This window comes from Equus quagga, chromosome 8, assembly GCF_021613505.1.
Source record: "Equus quagga isolate Etosha38 chromosome 8, UCLA_HA_Equagga_1.0, whole genome shotgun sequence".
Lineage (NCBI taxonomy): Eukaryota > Metazoa > Chordata > Mammalia > Perissodactyla > Equidae > Equus > Equus quagga.
This window is the reverse complement of record NC_060274.1, coordinates 29,510,257-29,525,516: the sequence shown is the minus strand read 5'-3', so window position 1 is coordinate 29,525,516 and position 15,260 is coordinate 29,510,257. Positions and strand designations below refer to the sequence as shown.

Sequence of the window (15,260 nt, the reverse complement as noted above, 5' to 3'; positions counted from 1 at the left end):
CATTTTAAGGAACTCATTTCCTGCAAGCTGCTGATGCTACTCATCAGAGTTGAAACTCAGGTCACACCTGCCCCATTTACTAGTGAAAAGGAAGGTAAACCCTGAGAGATTTGCCACGTTTCTGAAAGACTTTAAGGGAATGTAGTCAGATAAGGAATGTACTCGCTTCTCTTGAAAATCAGAGCATTAGGAGGGACAGAAGAAGACAACAGAGGTGAGGGTCTTCCCCCACCTGCTTGCTAAATCCCCACTCATCCCTCAAGCTCGTCAAATATCGCCTCTCTTTGAGGCCTTCTCTGAGAAGCCCTGCCTTATAGGCAAGTACCAGAACTCCCCTATGTGCGTCTCCAGCCCCACTGCATCCTTTAACATGACCTGTTTCTCTCGGTGTCTCTCTGCATTATTGACATCGTGGTATGTGTCCGTCCCCTTCAAACATTCAGTGGGATCTTTTAGATGAAGGCCTGTGTCTGTTCATTAGTCTAGGCTCTTTCCTTTCTTTAACTAAGAGTGAATTGAGATTCAGCCTCCGTTCTGCTAGATGGTCGCCTCTTCCCTTTCTTGAAGTGTCATCTAAGTGTGGTGTAAGAGTTGGGTGGGGGCAGTTACATGTGGTCAACTCATTACGGTGGAGTCAAGTCTGGTCTTCTCGGTGCTGTCTTCTGTCCAGCCTGAATCCACTGAGACATCTGTGGGCCCATTTGAATTTTGGCTTCCTGTCCAGGTGGATCCCTAATATGTCCTCCTTGTCCCAGCTCCAAGGCCCCTTCAACTCTTCAGGCTACCTTGTCATATGTGCCTTGCTCTGGCCCGCTGTCGGTCATCCTGGGGCAAGGGGACTCTATGAGATTGTCTTAGGTCCCTAGTCCTAGACATCCCCCGCAGACATTTCCCTGCTCTCACACCTAGGTGCATTTGCCCTCAGACCCCAGCCTCACCCTTCCCTCACTCTGCCACAGAGTGGCTGACTCACGTCAGCAAGATTCCAGCTGGGTTTGGTGCTTGTGAGGAATTTGTGAGCAATTGGAGGGTCAGAAGAAGGGAGAGGCCAGGGTTTTCCTCCACCTTTCTTTCCATCATCCTCATCAGCTGAATTTCCTTTGTGATCTACTCCCTCTAGTCGGGCCTGCTGCGGTTCCAGCTCCCTCCAGTGACCTTGGCCCCTGGGCTCCAGTAACACCATCTCTTCCTATTGTCCTTCCAGTGTGGGGGGGTGGGGGGGGGAGAGTGGCTTCCTGCTGCTGCTAATCTCCGGATTGTGTCATTATCCCATCTGGCTTCTCAGTTTCTCTACCACCTATGTTGCCAACTCCTTGTCACAATTAAATTTCCTCCGTTATAAACAGAGTTGTTTCTGTTTTCCTCATTAGATCTTAGCTGATACAATGATGAGCACAGGAAAACTCTGGTGCCTTGTTGCTTTTCACATACCAAGGAAAGATGGGATGGGTTCTCATTTAGTCTTAGATGCCCAAATCTCTCAGGAGGTTCCGACTTTCTCTGCAGCTGGAAAGAGTCCAGGGAGGCCTGGGACAGGGCCCCGCATGGCGAATCTCGCAGCACCTCATTCTTTTGCTTTTCTCTGGCTTGCCCTTCCCCTCCTCTCTGCCCCTTCCCCTTCTTTCCTCTCCCTTTCTCTCCTCCCTCCCTTCTCTTCTTCTTCCCCTTCATTCCTCTCCCCTCTTCTCTGCTCCTCCTCTTTTCTCTTCGCGTAGATTCTTTATCTAATCTGGTGGTAGAAAAAACATTCCAACAGATTACATGGTTTTTAAAAATGTTATGCCCCAAGTCTTTCAGGGTTTAGGATTTGAATCTTAAAAGCCTAGGATTTTTTTTTTTCTCCTGTGTTCTTCCGTAAAAACCCTTCTCTGACACACACAAGTAGAATGCCCAGCTGTTGTCTGAAAGGTCACAGGGTAACAAGAAGCAGAGGATCAAAGCACATTATAAAACACATCAAAATATAATTCTACCACAGTACTCCTCGCAAGGCGGAAGCGTCTGGTGAACATTTGTAGAATGAATGGAGTGAGGCTTAAATGGTTTATCCTAGTTTTCGGCGTTTGGGGAAAACTCAGTTTTCATTTTCAAAGACCATAAGTTCAAGTTTTATCTACTGAGGACAAGTTAAAAACTTAGGAGTATATAGCTTCAAGTCCCACTCACTGTTTTTATCTTCTTGTAAAGAATATACACAATCTGAGAGAGCTGTAAGTGGACATCTATGGGGAAGAATGCTAGCTGTTTTCTGCTAAAGATTGAAAAATAAGTCTTCTGAAGGTGGTTGTTTTCTTCCTCTAAATCAGTTAAACTCTGATTTAAAAGGCAAATGATTGACAGTACAGTGTTACAGCAGCTGTGGAAGCTAACCTCAAACGGTCAAATTAAAATGAGTCAGCCCAGATGTCAACGTGGGCAGCTCAACACCAGCCAGGACTGTAGGTCTGATGAAGTACGAATCTGACCACAGTCTTAACCTTCAGGGTTTAAACTCCGGGATGTTACAGATATTTGCCAGAGATCAAATGTGAGCAGTTGTGCCTTTAGGAAAAGAAAAAGTTTCTTATGTTTCCTAATAATTATGTTCATTCTCACTTCTTTTCAATAGTGAGTTTTCAGTTAGAATCACACTAATTTAGTTAAGAAATATTTATTCTGACTACCTTGTGCTTGGTGATGGGGATGCTGGAATGAACAAAACAGATATGGTCCCTCCTCCTATGGGAAACAAGGAAAATGGATTTCTAACCTGGCTCAGCAAGTCAGGGAAGACCTCGTCTTCCACCAGAAGGAGAAGGGGTATGCGGTGAGCCAAGGAAACAGACACAGGGGTTTAAAAGTATGGTGGCGTCAAGGAAATCTGCACATTTGGATACAGCTTGACTGTGAGGAGGGTGATGAGAGATGATGCTTGAGAGGTAGGCAGGGCCAGGTCATGAAGGGCCCAGAGGCCACATGGAGGGATTAGTTCTTGGCCCTTTTGGCAATGAAAGGACATTCACTATTGTCAATTAGACAGTAACATGGTCAGATTGACTTTTTTGTGTGTGTGTGGTGAGGAAGATTGGCCTTGAGCTAACACCTGTCGCCAATCTTCCTCTCTTTTGCCTGAGGAAGAGTGGCCCTGAGCTAACATCTGTGCCCATCTTCCTCCATTTGGTATGGGGGATGCTGCCACAGCATGGCTTGATGAATGGTGTAGGTCCGTGCCAGGGATCAGAACCTGTGAACCCCAGGGACTGAAGTGGAGCGCACAAACTTAACCACTGTGCCACCAGGCCGGTGCCCAGATTGACATTTTAATAAAATCACTCCATCTGCTGGATTGACATGGGAATATGGATGAACTAGTGACAGATCGTAAAGCAGTGGTCCAGGTGAAAATGATGATGGTCAGCACCAGGATTAGAGCCAGGGGTAGGGTAGTAGGGCTGGGGCAAAGACAGCAGAGTGAGACATGTAGGAGGAAGAATCAACAAGAGATAGAAATAGACTGAGTATGAGTCAGAAGAGAGGGAGGGAAGCAAGGATGATGCCGGATTTGTGGCTTGAACATCTGTCCAAACGGCAGATGCGAGCCGTGTCCCTCCCACGGTGGGAGGGGCGGGTCTGCAGCAGGTCGGGAAAGTGGGCATGTGTGGGCTGAGTCACCTGCAAGGCAGCTTTATGGAGATGTGAAGAGCTCGGGAAATAAGCAGTTAAGCGAAAAATAAGCAAAATAAGCAATCCTTGAAATTCACTCCTCAGAGGTAGAAGAGCTTTTTAGGTTTGCGGAAGGTCAAGGGGCATTGCGTTCTGAAGATCGTGGAAATTCATGAGGAAGTTCATCAGCAAAGGCAAAAATACAGATATTTATACATCTAGAAAGATGTTTAAAAGAGAGAGCTAATTTAAATGGGGGAAGTGAAGAGGAGAACACAGTTATTTCAAACTGTATACATTTCTTATAATAATTTCATCATCCTCAGTCCTTTTGTAGAAAATAGTGACTAATGCATTGCGTTATCCATGAGTAAAAGTGGTTTAAGAAGTTATCTAACAGGCACATTTTAGGAAAAGAGGGAATACGTCAATTTTCCTCTTCTAATATAAAAAAGACAGGGTTTGTAAGTGAGGGAAATAGCTTACGAATGTGAAGGTATCTTAAGATGTATTTAAAAATCTTTAATCTACAGCTTTTCCCTAACATCTAATTAAATGGGATGTTACTCATTCGCTCCCTACCCCAGAGGATTGTTTGAATATGAGGTTAAATCTCCATGTATAAGGGAAAATGTTTTCCACCAGTTAGGAGGATTGTCATTTACTAAAGACCACAGGATCCACAGTCAGAGCGGCCCAGTCTGCTGCTCTCGTTGCATTAGTCACTGCCATATTTGTCATTTAAAGAAAAATGAGTCAGAGCGATGTTCTCAATGGTGCGCTTAGACAGTGGTTTAAGAAGACTCTTTCATTTGCCTGATTTTCAAAATTTTTTGTTATGACGACTAGATCTCGAGTGCCTATTATGGAGGCAATCTCCCAGAGTCCCCTCACTGGAATATGAGATCCATGAGGACTTTGTTTTGTTCACTGCCATTTTTGCAGAACCCTGGGGGGTAGTGGACACTTGCTAAATACTCATTGAGTGAAGGAACAAATGCGGAGCCGGCTCTAGGGTTGGCAGATGTGAATATGACCTGTTCTCTGCAGCCCAGTTTGGAAGGGTGAGTGTGGGCGATTTAAATATGGTGTGGCAGGTATAATGATCAAGGAAGCAGAGGAAAGGACCTCTCAGCTCAGCCCGCCCAACAGAGAAGTGTGCCAACGTCTGCTTGTTCAAGGATCGTCATGTGGCCTAGGACTACTGGAATATACTATAAAAAGGGGATGTCGCCGGGGGCTTTTATGCTGTGTCAAGGAGCTTGGACTGGAACCAATGGATGACAAAGCAGCGCTTAGCAGGGGAGTCACAGTCATGGTCAGCCTCCCATTTTTAGATAATTTGGATTGTTCTCTGATGGGTAGATTGGAGGGGAGAAAGACTGGAGGCAGAGAGGCCAGTGGGAGGCATTTTGGTAAAGGAAGAGAGGAGGCGTTCTTGAAGTAGGTCGGATGCTATTGTGGAAAGAACATATTCAGGTATATTTAGGAGTTGAAACTGAAAGAACTTGGTGATGGATTAGGTGTGGAAGATGAGGAGCTGGGGTAGGGGTGGGAGGATAAGAGTGCTTCCAAAGATCTGGCTTTGGGTGGATGGAGGTCCTACCTCAAAAAAGGTGGGTAAGGTAAGAAAAGGAACAGGTGTTAAGGGAAAGGTGACTTCAGTTTTGTCAGACAGTTAGAGTGTGTGCATCCTAAGGCCAAAGCGGGAGAGATCCTGAAGGGAGATTCAGATGTGGGAGTCAGTAGCATGGAGGAGTGAATGTGGCCTTGATTCTCAGAGACAGCATGGGGCGTGAGAAGAAACGTGCACCCAGGAGGAACACAACACAACATCAACATTCAAGCAGTGGGGAGACGATGACTCCATGAAGGAGACTAAGGAAAGAAGGTGACAAAGGTTGTAAGAGAACCAGGTGAGTGTAGTCATGTGAGGGGTGTTGAGGGAATAACAAACAATGTCTAATAAAACAGAGAAATAAAATCAGGGAAAGACCAACAGTCATTGCATAGACCCTTGCCGACCCCTCTGAGATCATCTCATGCCCCTGCTCCCCTCATTCCCTCTCCTCCAGCCCCACTGCCTTCTTTCAGCTCCTCAAGTAAGCCAGATTCTTTCCTACCTCAGGACCTTTATGCATGCTGTCCCTTCTGCCTGGGACGCTCCTCCTTCCATTCTTCGTGTGCCTGGCATGCTGAGCAAGTAACCAAAGACGATCATGATGATAGCTCAAGCATCTTGACATAAACTAATAGTGCCTTTTAAGATATTTTTGATACAGTTTTATCTATTATAAACATTGATCATGCTGTCCATAATGATCAGAAAATCACATTTCTCAATCTGGATTATTTCAAGGCAATGTCAATGGGTTTTATTTTATCGATGCATTGTTTCTTTAAGAAAACATAAATCACATGGTGACAATGTTCCGAGGTGTTTTTCTAAATAAGTAAGCGTTCTTTGGATCTTAATGTACTGGATCTTATCTGTGCCACGTTACAGCATAGTTTCTTAGGGGGGGTGTTATCGATTTAGATGGCCTCACAGAATAATGGTTCTTAAATTATGGGTAGCACACAAATTATTTTCAAATTGAACTGCAATAAAATCCTAATTGAATATTGGCATGTGGTTTCCATGTTAATTTTAACTGTGTATGTTATAGGTTCACTTAATTTCAGATATTTCTAGCCAAAAAAATAATAATAATAATCCATGACTAAATAATATACTAAAGTAGAAGAAGCCAATGTGAGGACTTAATCACTGGCGTAGTCTAAACATCTCTTATAAATGCCCCGCTGCCTCCTTCCCTCCCCTCTGTCACTGTCTCGGTTCCAGCACTATTTCTCCTTCCCAACCTCTCCAGCCTTAAGTGTCACTGTCCTCAGATCTGTTCTCCACTTTGCTGCAGTGTGCTTTTCCAGCACGCGGGTCTGAGCCCCTCGCTTCCTTGCTCAAACTCCTTCAGGAGCTCCACATTGCTTACAGCATAAAGCCTAAACAACCTAGCGTGTAGGACCAGGCTCTACCTGGGGTGGCCCCTGCCCACCTCTACAGCCTCGCTTCCAGCTGACTCCCACCTGTCAGCTTTGGCTTCAGACACACGGAGCTGACTCTGCTGGAGCTCCTCAAACCTGTCAGGCTCTCCTTGCCTTCCCATCTCTGCAAGTTATTCCCTCTGTCTGAGACACCCTCTCCCCTTGTCCACCTAGTAGATCCTTGCTTACCCTCAGGTTTCAGCTCTGTGAAGCTCTCCTGCAGTTCCTGGGCAGGCTTAGGATCTCCCTGTCGTTATACTGCGTCCACTAAAGCAATCATCTCATTGTATCTTAATATTTGTTCCATGCCTGTCCCCCGACAGCAATGGAAGCTTTTTTTTTTATCACGGTAACATTGGTTTATAACGTTTTATTAATCTCAGGTGTAAATCATTACATTTTGATTTCTGTGTGGATTACATCATGCTCACCACCCAAAGCCCACTTACAATCCACCCCCACACACATGTGCGTAATCCCCCATTTCGCCCTCCTCCCTCCGCCCGTCCCTCTGGTAACCACCACTCCCATCTCTGTCTCTATGTGCTTGTTTGTGGTTGTTTTTATCTTAATGTAAGCTTCTTGAGGGCAGAGGCTGGGTCATCCCATCTTTGGGAAGCCTCGCATAATGCCAACAGACATAAAAGGCATTAAAATATTTGATCACTGAGTCAGTGAGTGAGTGACTGAATGGGTTGCTACCATTTCCCTCTTTTCAGCCAAACACTTAAGCCTTCTTAAATCCCACATTTTCTCAGCTATGCTCTGAGCTGGAGTGGGAGTGTTTACAGCTGCACGTCTTAATCTGATGATACTCTTTCAAGAGACCACCCATCTGCATGGAACACACACATGAATAAAGCCTGAGCTTCGGTGAAGCAAAACCTCTGAAGCAGGAAACCACTTGGGATTCAAGAAGCAGAAGGAATGGGAGTGAAAAGAGAGCAGGGCAACTCAGAGACAAACAGATATGCCTTGGATTTTCAAAAAGCACATCACGAAAAGTCTGCCCTTTTGTAGTTTTTCACGAGGAGCTGGACCTCTCCTTAGGCCCCTCCAGGCCCTTCTGCCCAGCTGGTGGCCTTATAAGAATCTGCTGGTCCCATGCCTAGTGATAGTGGTTTTCCTCATAGAGGTTATAGTCAATTATCTCCTGTTTGCAGAAAAAATTCCTACTAAAACCAGTGCAAAAAGAAGTGACTGAATTGAGCTTGTCACTTCCCTCCAGGAGAATCTTTGGCAGCATGACTCTCCTCTCAGGCTCCATCAGGTAGGAGGCAAGCTGCTCTCTCTCCAGGTAACAGTTGCTGACTCACCATCCCTCTGTAAACACTTGGAGGACCTGCTGCTGTGTTGACCGAAGCCGGCTCCCCTTAGATTTGTAGCTTGGTAAATTAGTCAGAGAGGTTGACACAGTTTAAAAAGGAAATGATTACGGAATTCATACTGACAATTAAGTAAGTAGAAATAAACAAAAATAATTGAGAACCAAAGCTAAATTGTTTTTATAAAATGGTAATTGCTAACCAGAGTATAAAAGGGAAGCTCACTTGTGAGGGTAAGATACATTTTCAAGGACACTGTATGAGATAATGTTATCAGTGATTTTAGAAAATGGATGTGTTAATTGAGATAAGAATAGTTCCAAGTGTAACTTTTGTTCTTTGCTCCTAAAAGAATGTGGTAGACAGCACCAAATGGAGCAAATCTTTCAGAAAGAAAATACGAAATATAAACACTGATTTACCACAAAGAAAAATAGATTCCATCCCAGAATTCTGAGTGTGCCAGCAAGATAAGAGAGAATTGGGTCCATAAAAACAAATAAATTTCATAAATAGGCTACTCGTTCCTTCCCAAATATTTATTCATCGTCAACTATGTGTCAAACACTATGCCCGGTTGTGGCAGTACTGAATATACAGACACAGTCCTGGTCTCAAGGTACAGTCTGGTGGCGAAACAATAAGAGTGACAACACCAGGGGTTAAAAGTTACTAAAAGCATGAATTCAGAGTGTGGGTTCGCATCCAGGCTAGTGCCACCACATTATGAGACCTTGGATAAGTTACTTAACCTCTCTGTGCCTTCATTTCCCTCTCTTTAAAACAGCGAAGATTAAATAAGATAATGACTGAAAACTGCTTACCCTAGTGCCTGGCACATGGTAAGCACTCAATACAGCTCAGCAATGATTTATTCGACTTGTGACATAACGCGGTACGTTTGCTGTGATGGAGAGATGTGCACTGCATCTTGGCAGCGTGGATGCGTTGGAAACTGAGTGCCGATGTCTCTGTGGAGGAGTCAGTGGAGGCTTCTCGGCTCTGAGGGCAGCGGAAAGCTTCAGGTGGTGTTTGCGTGTGAGGTACAGGGGAGAAGGACGTTCTCAGTGAAGGAAGAAGCAGGTGTGAAGGTGTGGAGACGTGAAAGAGGGTTCTGTGTTGGGGGATCCACAGGTGACTTGGTACTGTCAGAGCATGGCCTGAGAAGATAGGAGATGTGGCAGGAGATGAGGCTGGAGGAAGAGGGGGAGGGCAGAATGTGAAAGGCCTTCAGACTAGATGCTGCATGCATGGGGCGCCACTGAAGAACCCCGAGTAGACGATTCATACAGATTTGTGTACAGAAACATAACACTAAGAAAGATGCATTGAAGAGAGGCTGAGCTATTGCAATGACACCTAAAAATAGTGAGGTTTTGATAGTGGTGGCAGAAGGGACATTAGGAGGCAGCATAGGTGGGGCTTAGTGACTGACTGGCTGGATACCGGGAGAGAAGGAGACATGGCGAACACCCATGTTTGTATTTGGTCAGTCGAGGACACGGTGGTACCATTACCCAGGAAACAACCTGAGAGAGGGGTTAGGACTTGGAGACGAGATGCTGAATTCCATTTTAGACATGTTTAATTCTAGTACCAGGACATATCTGTCTACACTATGGGCCCCTTTGGTCCTAGGTGACAAAAAGAAGATAGATGCCTATTTGACTTTTGACATTTTCATTTTTGTTTTGTTTTGTTCCTCAGTATGTCTGGCAAAAAATCATAGATATTAGGTATATTCCAACTCAAGCATTATTGAAAGTGGAAAATTTACACAAGGATTTTCAACACCGCCCCCCCCACCCCAATTCTATCCCCTCTGTCGCAACAACTTACATCCCATTTTATCTTCCAAAAAAGCAGCAAGAAAGAAGGCTTCTTATGTTTACTGACTGTCAGGGACCTTTTGTTCTTTTTAGATTTTCTATGATTTAAACCCCCAATAATTACATCAGAGTTCTCAGTCATCTTAGACTCCTGGGCACCCCATTCCATTTTATTTCATAGAATGTGTTTTCTAATATCTTGTATTCAAATATCAAATATCTTAAGTTGTATAGGTTATGTTTATAGATTTCCCAGACAGGGAAATCTAGGCCCTATAAAAAGGATCATAAAAGTTGTAAAATGCAGAGGAAGGAGCAATGCACTTAAATCAAAGAAAAGTCCATCATGAGCCATTCACCTTCCACCAGCCTCCTTCTTGGAGCTAGTGGGAGAGAGTAGGAAGAACCCATTAAAACTTTGTGGTTTCTGCACGTTCCGCTTCTCGGTGGCCCGGGGTTCGCCGGTTCGGATCCCGGGTGCAGACATGGCACAGCATGGCACGCCATGCTGTGGTAGGCATCCCACATACAAAGTAGAGGAAGATGGGCACGATGTTAGCTCAGGGCCAGCCTCCCTCAGAAAAAAGAAGAGGATTGGCAGCAGATGTTAGCTCAGGGCTAATCTTCCTCAAAAAAACAAACAAACAAAACTTTGTGGTTTCCAGTTTGAATACCAGTCCTCTGAACGTAACAGTGCTGAGTTTGAGTGCTTATGGCACATTCGGGTGTCTAATTATCTATTAGTAAATAAGATCTGGAGCTCAGGAGAGAGATCTGGACTAGATGAAGAGATGGGTGAAGTGGTTGAAACCATGGGTGAGAGAGAGAAGGAGAAAAATGTCAAGTTCAAGGCTTCAGGGAACACCAGTACTTACTGGGTGGATTTGGAAGATAAACCCACAAGGGAAACTGAAAATGAACATCCAGAGAAGTAGATGAGGAAAGAGTCGAGTGATGTCATGGGGACCTAGGGAAGTGGTGTTTCAAAAAGCAGGAGGCTGTCAGCAAGGTCAGACCTCACAGATGGACCAAGTAATATGAAGAAAGAGAAGGATCTATCAACTTTTGTAAAAGAAAATTGTTCATCTCTGTATATACTTGTACATAGCATTCACAGCTTAATATTTTGTTTGAATACGTGTGCTTTTGGGCTATTATACTTTTTTTGGAACAGACAGGAAACTGCCCATAACTGCCGTGGGTCTGTGTAAAAGAATTAAAGCAAGGTGTTAATATTTTATATAATTCTTTGCTGATATGCAAAAAGACTTAGTAAGGATTCGTGTATTAGTTTTCTTCCAAGTTATTCTAAATTATTTTTCACAAACATTGGGAAATTTCATTCATTTATTCATTCTTTCTTTTGATACAGTTATCCTGTTCCTACTATATTTAAGGCAGCAAATCTAGGTGTAAGCATAAAAACAGGACTAAGATGAGCAAACTGCCATAAACTTTTTTTTTTTTTGCATTTCTCAACTTATTTTGGTGATATATTTTTTTAATTATTATTATTTTTTATTGAGGGAACATTGGCTTTTAACATTATCTAAATTTCAGGTTTACATCATTAGATTCCGACTTCTGTATAGACTGCAGCGTTTTCACCAGCACAAGTCTGGCTACCATTCGTTACTGTACACACGCCCCCTTACCCTTTTCGCCCTCCTCCCACCCACTTCCCCTCTGGTAGCCACTAATCTGTTCTACATATCTATGTGTTTGTTTGTTTATTTATCTTCCACATATGAGTGAAATAGCACAGTAATTGTCTTTCTCCATCTGACTTATTTTGCTTAGCATAAGACCCTCAGGGTCCAGCCATGTTGTCACAAATGGCAAGATTTCATCTTTCTTATGGCTGAGTAGTATTCTCTTGTATGTATATATCCACCACATCTTCTTTATCCATCACCCATTGATGGGCACTTAGGTTGTTTCCAAGTCTTGGCTGTTGTGAATAATGCGGCAATGAACATAAGGGTGCAAATATCTTTTTGACTTAGTGTTTTCATGTTCTTTGGATACACATCCAGAAGTGGAATAGCTGGATAATATGGTAGTTCTATTCTTAATTTTTTGAGGAATTTCCGTACTGTTTTCCAGAATGACTGCACCAGTTTAACTTCCCACTAGCAGTGTATGAGGGTTCCCCTTACTCTACATCCTCTCCAACACTTGTTATTTCTTGTCTTTTTGATAATAGCCATTCTGACAGGCGTGAGGTGATATCTCATTGTAGTTTTGATTTGCATTTGCCTAATAATTAGTGATGTTGAATATCTTTTTATGTGCCTGTTGGCCATCTGTATATCTTCTTTGGAAAAATGTCTATTCAGATCCTGTGCCCATTTTTTAATTGGGTCATTTGTTTTTTTGTTGTTGTTGAATTGTATGAGTTCTTTATATATTTTGGATATTAACCCCTTATCAGATAAATGATTTGCAAATATCTTCTCCCCATTGGTAGGCTGTCTTTTTGTTTTGTTGATGATTTCCTTTGCTGTGCAACTGATTTTTCTATGTTGATTTTGCACCCTGCAACTTTGCTGTATTAGTAATTATTTCTAATAGCTTTTTGGTGGATTCTTTAGGCTTTCCTATATATAAAATCATGTCATCTGCAAATAGTGGCAGTTTTACTTCTTCCTTTTCAATTTGGATGTCTTTTATTTCTTTTTCTTGCCTAATTGCTCTGGCTAGGCTTTCAATAGTATGTTTAACGAGAGTGGCAAGAGTAGCTGTGGGTTTGTCATACATGGCCTTTATTATGTTGAGGTACGTTCCTTCTATACCCATTTTATTGAGCGTTTTTATCAGAAACGGGTGTTGAATCTTGTCAAACGTTTTCTCTGCGTCTATTGAGATCATCATGTGATTTTTATTCTTCATTTTGTTAATGTGGTGTATCACATTGATTTGCAGATTTTGAACCATCTCTGCATCCCGGGAATAAATCCCACTTGATTGTGGTGTAGTTGTATAATCCTTTTAATGTATTGTTGTATTTGATTTGCTAATATTTTGTTGAGGATTTTTGCATCTGTGTTCATCAGTGATATTGGCCTGTAATTTTCCTTCTTTGTGTTTTCCTTCTCTGGTTTTGGTATCAGGGTAATGTTGGCCTCATAAAATGAGTGAGGAAGCATCCTGTCCTCTTCAGTTTTTTGGGAAGAGTTTGACAAGGTTAAATCTTTGAATGTTTGGTAGAATTCTCCAGAGAAGCCATCTGGTTCTAGACTTTTGTTTTTTGGAAGGTTTTTGGTCATTGTTTCAATCTCTTTACTGTTGATTGGTGTATTCAGATTCTCTATTTCTTCTTGCTTCAGTTTTGGGAAGTTGTATGTTTCTACGGATGTATCCATTTTTTCTAGATTATCCAATTTGTTGGCATGTAGATTTTCATAGTATTCTCTTATAATCTTTTCTTATTTCTGTGATATCCATTGTAATTTCTCCTTTTCATTTCTGACTTTATTTATGTGAGCCATTCTCTTTTTTTCTTAGTGAGTATGGCTAAGAGATGTCAATTTTGTTTATCTTTTCAAAGAACCAGCTCTTAATTTCATTGATCTTTTCTATCGATCTGTCTTTTTAGTCTCTATTGCATTTATTTCTCTCTGATTTTTGTTCTTTCCTTCCTTCTACTGACTTTGGGCATCATTTGCTCTTTTTCTGGTTCTGTTATGTGTAGTGTCAGATTGTTTACTTAAGATTTTTTCCTGTTTCTTGAAGTAGGCCTATATTGCTATAAACTTCCCTCTTAGTACTGCTTTTGCTGCATCTCATAGATTTTGGTATGTTGCATTTTCATTTTAATTTGTCTCCAAATATTTTTTTTACTTCTCCTTTGATTTCTTCATTTATTCCAATAGATGTTCAGTAGCATGTTGTTTAGTCTCCACATATTTGCAACTTTTCCAGCTTTCTTATTGTAGTTGATGTGTAGTTTCATACCATTGTGGTCAGAAAAGATGCTTGATATGATTTCAGTCTTCTTAAATTTATTGAGACTTGTTTTGTTTCCCCACATATGGTCTATAATTGAGAATATTCCATGTGCACTTGAGAAGAATGTGTATTCTGCTGCTTTTGGATGGAATGTTCTATATCTATATCTATTAAGTCCATCTGGTCTAATGTTTCACTTAAGGCTACTATTTCCTTGTTGACTGTCTGTCTGGATGATCTATCCATTGATGTAAGTGGGGTGTTGAGGTACTCTACCATTATTGTGTTGCTATCAAATTCTCCTTTTGGGTCTGTTAATAGTTGCTTTATATACTTTGGTGCTCCTGTGTTAGGTGCATATATATTCATAAGTGTTATGTCCTCTTGGTGGAATGTCCCTTTTATCATTATATACTGCCCTTCTGTCTCTCATTGTCTTTTTTGTCTTGAAGTCTGCTTTGTCTTATATAAGTATGGCAACACCTGCTTTCTTTTGCTTGCCATTTTCTTGGAGTATCATCTTCCATCCTTTCACTCTGAACCTACGTTTGTCTTTAGAGCTGAAATGTGTTTCCCGGAGGCTGCATATTGTTGGGTCTTGTTTTTTAATCCATCCAGCTGCTCTGTGTCTTTTGATTGGAGAATTCAATCTATTTACATTTAGAGTGATTATTGATATATGATGGCTTAATACTGCCATCTTATCTCTTGTTTTCTTGTTGTTCTATCTTTCCCTTGTTTCTTTTTCCTTGTGTTTTTGTCTGCCATTTCAGTTTGGTGGTTTCTGTGATGTTTCTCACTTTCCTCTTTTTTTTATGTTTTGTGACTCTGCTCTGAATTTTTGTGTTGTGGTTACCATGAGATTTGTATAAAGATCTCATAGATGAGATAGTGCTTCTTCTGCTGATAGCACCTCATCTCCATTTGCCATGCAGGTTCCATCCTTTTCCTCTTCCCCTTCTATGTTTTTGTTGTCAGAAATTATCCTTTTCTGTATTGCAAGTTTGTTACCAAATTGGAGTGGTTATAGTTATTTTTAAAGCTTTCTTTTCCTTTAGCCTTTATGTCATAATTAGGTGTTTACTAGTCTGTTATAAAGTTGCAATTTTCTGATTCTGCCTATTTATCACCTTGCTTAAAGCTTTGTAAACCTTTGCCTTTTTGTTTCAGGTAGGGGAGCTCTTTTTAAGATTTCTCAAAAGGTGAGTCTAGTGGTGATGAACTCCCTCAGCTTTTGTTTGTCTAGGAAAGCCTTTATTTCCCCTTCATATTTGAAAGATAACTTTGCAGGATAGAGTCTTCTTGGCTGACGGTTTTTAATCTTTTAATATTTTGGATATATCATTCCATTCTCTCTTTGCCTGCAGAGTTTCTGCCCTAAACTTTTGATAAACCTTTTTCTCCCTCAGTTTTCCCCTTCTTTTGAACAGGACTTGTTGTTGTTTTGTCCACTTGCTCTCCCAATGGT

General features: G+C 41.9%; 1 protein-coding gene across 12 annotated transcripts in view; it reads left to right on the top strand.

Annotated features, from left to right (window-relative positions):
* Positions 1-15,260, top strand: part of FBXL13 (F-box and leucine rich repeat protein 13) — a 223,485-nt gene that overhangs the window by 158,986 nt on the left and 49,239 nt on the right. The gene's annotated exons all lie outside the window — the stretch shown is intronic.